Here is a 9,681-nt window from a genome sequence, read left to right as displayed (position 1 = left end):
CTCTTAAAAAAGGTTAATTTTTTTAGGCAGATCACTAAATCCCAACAGTATATTTTCTTTACAGATCTCGCATAAACAGTATTCTAAAATACTGGACACCGTTTTTGCTCGACGTTCCAAGTCGCCGTTATTTACTATGTATCTCAGCAGACGAATGTCAAATTTTCTCAGACGTCTATTTATATCCCAGTGAAAGATTTCTTCCGCACTTGCATCTCCAAACAGCAAAAAGTTGAGGAGTGTAGAGCATTTAGAGACCAATGTATAAGCAGAAAACGAAAACAGAAATCTTCGTAATGTGTAAAAGAGCTATTCAGGAATTTCTTCGTTTCAAAAATTTAAATTCATGAAGTTGTGTCTTCGAGATTTTGTGCCCAAAACGCCAGAAAATATTTTCAGACTAAATGACTCCAAGAAATGGACTTCGATACTGCACTTTCAAAATTGGAACTAAAAAGTATTATCATTCATTAACTATTAAAAGAAATCGCCGTTTGTCAAAGATGTTAAATGCTTAGACAAAGCTGTAATATGTAGAGGAATTTTACAATTTTCGGTTTGAGAAAAATTCTTTTTAAAAATGAACCACTCGCAGACAATTCAAGTAACTAATAGCTTTATTTCTAAAAAAATACAATTATTTAATATTTTATTTAAGCAATACCATATCGAAACAATTTAAAAAGCAATTTTAAACAGTTTTAATATTCAGAACGAAATCAGCCAAATATAAGCCATATATTAGAGAAGTCTTTAAAAAAACAGAATTATTAGAATTTAAACGATCAAATCTTAAGCGCCGAGACTTCTTCCTCTTCACTGCTTTCTTCTTCGTCAACAGTAGCTTGCTGGTATTGTTGATACTCAGATATTAGGTCGAGCATATTGGATTCGGCTTCTGTGAATTCCATCTCCTCCATACCCTCGCCAGTGTACCAAAAAGGCCTTACGCCTAAACATTGCAGCGAATTGTTGAGAGATGCGTGTAAATAATTCCTAAATCGCCGTGCTATTGCCCATTAACACTGCAGACATTTTTAGGCCATGTGGAGCAATGTCGCATACGGCTGTTTTGACGTTGTTTGGAATCCACTCAACAAAGAGGTTGCTATGTTTATTCTGCATCCACAGCATTTGTTCCTCGACTTCCCTCATTGATATGCGGCCTCGAAATATAGTGGCAACGGTCAGGTAACGACCGTCCCTTGGGTCACAGGCGGTCATCATATTTCTAGGATCGAACATTTGTTGTGCTAATTCTGCTACAGACAAAGATCTGTATTGTTGGCTGCCTGGAGCTGTTAGAGAGGCGAAACCTGGTATGAAGAAATGTAATCTGGGAAATGGTACCATATTGACCGCAAGTTTACGTAGATCAGCGTTCAACTGGCCCGGAAACCTCAGACAAGTTGTTAGACCAGCCATTGCTGCAGACACTAAATGGTTTAAGTCGCCATATGTATGTGTGTTCGGTTTTAACGTGCGACAGCAGATATCATACAAAGCCTCGTTATCGATGCAAACGGTTTCATCGGCGTTTTCCGCCAGTTGGTGTACCGACAGTGTTGCATTGTATGGTTCTACAACGGTATCAGATACCTGCAAGAGAAACAGAGAAAGTCTAATAGAAAAACTTTAACAGAATTCCGAGCTAGCTTAGTAGAAAGAAAGTTCTATATGAAAACTTGTAGATGAGGTAAATCGACAATTAGTCTAAAATTTTCTTTATTGAAAGGATATTAGGGCGAGAGTTTCGATTTAGAAAAGCTTAACTATTTACAAGTCTCAAAAAATACTGACGAAATGATTTCAAGCGCGATACAACGTTGATTTTTTTTATTATCCACAAGGGGCCAACAAAGAGGGGGACAATACAATCTGATTTTGGGGTCAGATGAGCGAATGATTATACAAAAAAGATTACATTAAAAATTTTACAAAAATAAGAAAATATAATAAAATCGAATGGTAGGACAGACGGGAAGACATTACGGATGTAGTGGGGGGTTAATTCGGACCCCACGAGCCCCGCCTCCCCACTGATACCCGAGTTACATCCTGTGTCGCATTCATGAGGATCCATCCACACGCAACATCCGTGCTACATTCTTCCATCGGTCTTCAAACATTCTCACAGTCAGGCATTTTCTCACTAGTCCTATTTTCCTTTTAAGGTGAAAGGTGAAGTAATTCACCAATTCAGGGCCAGAGATGAAATTGCCCTCAAGTGCGATACAACGTGTCAGTTGTAGCGACTAGGTCACCGTAGGTTTAATTACAAGCATGCACACAAAATGATCTTGTTTTAAAATATTGCCATTAATGCAGCACGGAATTTTGTCAGTGAACAGGTCGCCGTCTCAAAGCGACGAAAATATTTTCGCAAATTAAATTTAAATGTTGAAGTGAATCTAACGGTTTTGTGTGTTTCTTAAATGGCTTATAAACACCTTCCACGCTGCAATTGTTACATCCATTAAGTTACATTATTAATAAAGTTCATTTCGTGAGCAGCGAGGGACAAGAAAATGGGTGAAAGAAAAGTGGTGTCTTTCTATAATTTTAGACATTTCAGCTAGAATCGATCGGGTTTGTTTTGAATTCATATAGGAGAAATTCAGTTTTTATACTCGTTATTCGAAATATCGATTTAAAGCATCAAAACTATTTGAGAATTTTCTCTTTATTCTAATATATTTCTTTTACTAGAAATATATTAGAATTTTAACTTTCTAGCTCACTGTTTACAGCAGTGCTTGGTAGGAAGGTGTGTAGCGTATTGACCATGAAAGAGAAACTTGTCATACTGAAATCTGCTTAAAGACCTACACAAAATTGCTGAAAGTGTATGGAGAGGAATATATGAGTCGCACACATATGTACGAAAATTTCAGACATTTCCAAGATGGTAAAAAAAATGAGAGGATGTGCAGATTAGTTACGGTTCAGTTCATTCCATTATCACTGAAGATTTGGATATGAGACGTATGTCTGCCAAGTTTGTGCTAAAACTGCTTTCAGCTGACCAACATGACACTCGGGTTTCAGTTGCACAAGATTTCCTTGATTGTGTCGAGAATGATGAAAACTCTTTGAAAACTTTGCGTAAGGCCTCTGAGCAGATATCGCCAAGATTTTGGTAAAATTTGATGCAGATTCTCTGCTCAACTTTCTCTGTCATGGTCAATGCGATCATCACACGCTACACACCTTCCTTCCAAGCACTGCTGTAAACAGCGAAAGTAAACTAGAACGTTAAAACTTAGTGTGCATGCACAGCAGAGTTCAAGGTAAATTTGTGTCAAGCGGCTTCACTCTGCGGGCTTTAGCTTCGTTCCTATGGCAACAGTTCGGATATTCATTGAACAGACCATATATATATATATATATATATATATATATATATATATATATATATATATATATATATATATATATATATATATATATATATATATATACATATATACATATATATATATGTATGTATGTATGTATGTATGTATGTATACAAATACATATATCGTTGCTATTATACAAAAGTGCCGTAAGTGTCAAAACGTTGCTTTTTTCAGAAAACTAAAAAATAGTTTCATCATCCCATAACAAAACCGTTGCACTACTCTTTCAGAATTTTTGATATCTTAGCATCTGAAGAAACTGGAGATACGATAGTTTGACCGGAAGAAAAAGCAAGCAAAAAAAAATATTGAAAGCAACGCATTTGGGCAAATCTGGACATACGACAGTTTAATATAATAGCAATGATGTATATATATATATATATATATATATATTATATATATATAATATATATATATAATATCTATATATATATAATGGAAACATAAATTATATGTATATTGTACATGTACACACATGTAGTATGTATAATTACAATATATATGTTTATCACACACACGTGCACACGCACACACACGTACACACACACACACACATACATATATATATATACGGACATACATAATGTAGTTATGTGATTTATATATATATATATATATATATATATATATATATCTGTAAAGGTAAACCGTCAGTCAGAAGGAAGTCATTTTTTTGCTTCATTTGGTAAATGTTTCCCTTCTTCTTCTTCTTCTTCTTCTTCTTCTTCTTCTTCTTCTTCTTCTTCTTCTTCTTCTTCTTCTTCTTTCTTCTTCTTCTTCTCTTCCTCATCCTCCTCCTCCTCTGCTCTCTGTGGCTCGTTTCCTCCTCTCCCTCATTAAAAGAAAAACTGTCCCTTGTGATGTCATTAGAGGAGTGCATGTATACACACGTATAAATACTCATACACACACACTCACGCATATATATATATATATATATATATATATATATATATATATATATATATATATATATATATATATATATATATATATATATATACATGAGAAAGAGATTTCAGTTCGAGACATGTTTTGATCGCCATTAATTAGCTAGCACTCCATGTGGCTGTGTTCTTCCAGTTGTTGTTCTAAGTCGCCATACATGGACAGCTGTTGCTGCCATTAAATATAATAATCCAGCTTATATTACATCCTTCATGATTATCTCCCGGATATAGTTTGTTTTCAGTGTAGCTTCACCTATGCATACTTTACCGTTTACAAAATATTCTTAATAATTTCCCGAGCTTGGTTGAGACCCCTCGCCATTAATTCCGAATGCTTTCATCAGGCCACCGCCAAAATACATCAAGGACTTCGTGTTTCCTATTTAAAGGATTAAAGAAGCCGTCAAAGAACTTCTGAATGGATGTCTTGTGAATAACAATTGCCGAAAATCGTAGGCGAAGATAAACAAGAAACGCATACGACTACTTACTGTGTAAACATCGTTCATGCTTGTACTTAACGCACACATAGATGATAGTCGTACATACACATACGTAAACACACACACACACACACACAAACACGCATATATATATATATATATATATATATTATATATATATTATATATATATATAATATATATATATATTATATATATATGCATGTATGCATCTATGTATGTATATGTATACACACAGATACGCAAGCACACGAACACACAGACAAATACACACACACTCTCACAGATAAGTTTCCACAAAGCACTTTAAGGAGTGAATCTACTTGAAGAATCACTATTTCGATATATGTATACATACATAGTATCATTATTATTATTGATAATAATAATAATAATAATAATAATATAATAATAATAATAATAATAATAATAATAATAATAATAATAATAATAATAATAATAATAATAATATAATAATAATAATAATAATAATAAGGAAAATCACGAGAGACGAAAGAAGCTTCATTCTATCATCAAGGAAAGCAAAAAATTTGCTATTGATCTCGTGCAGGATACCCAAACTGAACAACCCGAGGGAAGTACGGCAACTATTGTTGCAAAGAAGGTGAAAATGATGGCAATGAAAAAAGCGCACGAGCAATTGGCTGATAGGTGGGAGGAGAAACCTCTGCACGGCAAATATGTTACCCGCAGCAAACAAGCTGATGTTGACCAGAAGCAAACCCATCAGTGGCTGCGGAGCTCAGGGCTAAAAGCAGAGAGCGAAGGTTTCATCCTGGCTGCTCAAGACCAAAGCCTATTAACCCGGAACTACCAGGCCAATGTGATGAAAAATGGAGCAGACCCAAAATGCCGATTCTGCAACGACATGATTGAAACAGTGGACCACCTAATCTCTGGATGTAAAGTTTTAGCACCAGTGGAGTATAAATTAAGACATGACAGAGTTGGCCAATATCTCCACTGGCTAATAAGTCGGCATTACAATATCAAAACTGCCGACAAGTGGTATAATCACCACCTTGAGGCTGTAACTGAAGGAGAAAATGTAACCATTCTGTGGGACTTTCCAGTACATACAGACCGAACCATCAAGGCCAATAAACCAGATATTGTTGTGAAAGACCAAAACAATAAAGTTTGCTTATTGATCGACATGAGCATCCCCTGTGATCATAATATCTCAGCGAAAGAGTTTGACAAGCTCAGAAAATATAAAGACCTACTCATTGAAATTGAGAAAATGTGGCATCTCAAGGCGGTTACAATACCAGTGATCGTAGGAGCACTAGGAATGATCAAAAAGGGAACCGAAAATTATATGAGAATGATCCCTGGCTTACCATCCCTGCAAGAAGTGCAAAAGATTGTCTTAACTGGTACATCACACGTATTGAGAAGAGCATTGTCGATGTGAGAACTGTTGCTGCTCATGTATTTTAATTTAACTTTAAAAAAAATTTAAAAAAATAAAAAATGAACGAACTACTGAGTTTGGTTTAATGGCCTACCAATATACACTATGAGTTTCTTTGCCCTAGGAGTCGGGAAGACACTCGGCAAGAAATGGAAGAAAATTTGAAAGAAGAAAAAAAAAGTAATAATAATAATAATAATAATAATAATAATAATAATAATGATGATGATGATGATGATGATGATGATGATGACAATAATAAAGATAATTATAATAATAATGGCTTGATGCAGTACCAGGCAGTGGCTCTCATGGATTCTGATCTTAACTGATTGGAAGTGTTGTCATGTACATTGTTTTGTCTTGGTATAAAAGACGGTCTACAGCAAATATTCTGCTCAACACCACAGATTTGCTTGTCAGTTGTTTGACCTTAACCAGTTTATTATGCCCCTTAGTGACTGACGATATGTGCATCGCTGATCATGAGAAGAAGTAGTGGGGGAGCATCATAGTCGTGTATCGAGAGGAATTCTTTGGGGTTTAGATAATTCACCTTTGGAAACATGGGTGTTTCATTCAACATCCTTAAACAAACTTTATTCAGGGACCTTTTGAGCAGAATGGGCTAATCGACTTGAAGAAAATTCTAACTGACCCCCACCCTGCAAAGTCATGTGCTGTTTATCTTGATATGAGATCTCCATGTCGTGCACATATGATTGTGTGATTGTGGACATATATGGAGTGTGTGTATGTTGTATATATATTGTGTTTTAAATTGTATCTGTTGTATCTCAAATTTTTTTCTTATTTTTACTCAATTTTCTTATTTTTACTCAATTGTATCTGAATTTTTCATTTTTATTTTATTTTACACTTTTTTTGTATGATAAACAGATAAGGGGTGGATGGCGCTCCTCTGTTTACCCAAGCCATGGCGAAGGCAGTCAATCTAAGAGAAAGTAACTCTGAATTTAAATACTTCACTGCTGTCTTGTAGTTAGCCTTTAGTTGGGCAAAGACTGGGAGAAGGACACTCTAATATAAAACCTACGACTGCAAATCACCCAATGATGTCGACTTGCTCTTCTTTATGGATCATCCTTTGTAGTTTAGAGAGTGGGAATGGTCGCTGTGCAAAACTTTTCCTCACTTTAAAAAGCGTCAAGCACAGGTTTTGCTGGGGCGTCAAAAGAAATATGAACATCTTGTATGAACATGGCTGACCGAAGCTTAAAAAAGGCTCAGCTAAACAATAGAAGTTGATATTGATACTGAAGAAGTAAATGTCAAAAAGGGCTCTGGAACATTTTGTTCTGTGATCTGACCCGGCAGGTGTCCCAGGGCACCACAGCCTGGATCCGGTCGTCATCCTGCAACTGTGAGTAAATTTAAAATGCAAGCCTATGAATACAGGATGTTGGAATGTTCGAACGTTATTAGACAATGATTGTCTGAAATCTCGTCCAGAGAGAAGATCCGCGCTTGTTGCAAAGAGTTACAGTGATATGATATGGATGATGTATCAAGATATGATATGGATGTTGAAACAAGACTTCATGGAAAAAGGAATCTTGCAGAGAAATCTACTGGGTAATCTTTTCTTTTGGAGCGTTAGAGAGAAGACCTATAAGAGAGAATCAGGAGTGGGATTTGCTACCAAAACCACTCTGGCTTCAAAACTTGAGGACCTACCATGTGGTCATTCGGATCGTTTGATGTCTTTAAGGCTGCCATTAAGAAAAGGTCGCTATGCAACACTCATAAGTGCATATGTCCCAACTATGAATTCATCAGAGGATGATAAACTTGCCTTCTATCTATCACTTACGGACATTAAACGCAATATCCCCCAAAATGACAAATTTGTCATTTTGGGTGATTTCAATGCTTGTGTTGGCACAGATTGGGAGAATTGGGGTGTCCTAGGAAAGCATGGGGTTGGGAGTTAGAAGAAAAGAAGTTGTTGTGAGTGAGGGAGTGTTGCTTTTCGTGTGGTTTGTGGGAGGAAGTGTTTTAGTCGTGAAGGCCTGGTCAGCCATCAAAAATCTCACAGAAATCGACCCATGATAAATAGCGACTTGGCTGTAATAATTCACAACAGAATATGCATAAAATGTGGAAGGGTGTGCCTCTCAGCTGGAGGTTTGAAAAGACATGTTAAGAGAGTGCATAAGGTGGCACCTGTTTCTCCTGCCAGCCAGCACAGCTGTGCAGTATGTGACAAAAAATGTGTAAAAGCTTGGCTGTGCTTAAAAGTCATATAACGGCATCACATGGCATCAGTCATGAATCATTTCAGTCTTTTTGACAATAGCTTTTCTCGTCTAACGAGGGTGCAGCCATGATGTATGTATGTATGTATGTATGTATGTATGTATCATTATTATTATTATTATTATTATTATTATTATTATTATTATTATTATTATATTATTATTATTATTATTATTATTTATCATCATCTCATTGTCATCATCACGATGACTATAGCTAATATTATAATTATTATGTATGTTGTTATTATCGATATTTTATTGCCCGATATCTGTAATGGCGTCTTAAAACGCTTTACACGTTTGTTTACAAGGCGTGTGCTGCCATCTATTGAATCGTCCGCTATATGAGAGATGACACGAGATCTTCGTTCAGTTGCTCACGAGACACAGGTCGTTACGGATTTGTTTTATTTTCTGGATTTTACCGATACGGATGTGCCTACAGGAAGAAAGAGGTTAAGCTACACAGTTCGGTACAAGCTTCAAGCAACAGACTACGCTAAAGAGCATGGAAGCAGAGCAAGTAGTACGGTATTTTGGCCCAACTCCTACTGAGAAAATGGTACGTTTCTGGCGGCCGCAAGAAAATAAACTACAGCCAGCGAAGAAAGGAAACCATAACCTTCGTGACTCAGCTCCGCGCTGGCCTGAAATTGAGAAGGAAATAAAAGCGTGGGAAGTAGATGCAAGAACTTCAGGTACAATCAATTAAAATGATAAAGAAAGAGGCCAAATTCGTTGGTGAATAAAAAGGGGATTCAGAACTTTATTGGAACAGAAGGATGGTGTAATCGGTTTATGAAACGGGAAGGTTTGTCAATGCGTACAAAAGCACCAATTGCACAGAGAATGCCAGTTGACTTTGATGATAAAAGAGTAGTTCCATGAATTTGCTATAGCTGCTCAAAAAACAAAACAAAAAAAACTCCTTTTGAACTGGGCCAGATAAGAAATATGGATGAAGTCCCACTAACGTTTGATGTCCCATCAAAATAGAACTGTGAATATCGAGGGAGCCAAGACAATCGCAGTAAAAACCACAGGCCATGAGAAGACCCATCATACACACACACACACACACACACACACATATATATATACATATGAAATCAATCAGTACGTAGAAAACAATACAGACGTTAAA

The 9,681-nt window shown here is 36.1% G+C and overlaps 1 pseudogene; it reads right to left on the bottom strand.

The window, feature by feature from the left end:
* Positions 1-782: 782 nt before the first annotated feature.
* Positions 783-9,681, bottom strand: part of LOC115210553 — an 86,608-nt pseudogene continuing 77,709 nt past the window's right edge.

This window comes from Octopus sinensis, linkage group LG4 (assembly GCF_006345805.1).
Source record: "Octopus sinensis linkage group LG4, ASM634580v1, whole genome shotgun sequence".
Lineage (NCBI taxonomy): Eukaryota > Metazoa > Mollusca > Cephalopoda > Octopoda > Octopodidae > Octopus > Octopus sinensis.
Note: the sequence above shows the minus strand (reverse complement) of the source record. Positions and strands in the feature narration are given on the sequence as shown.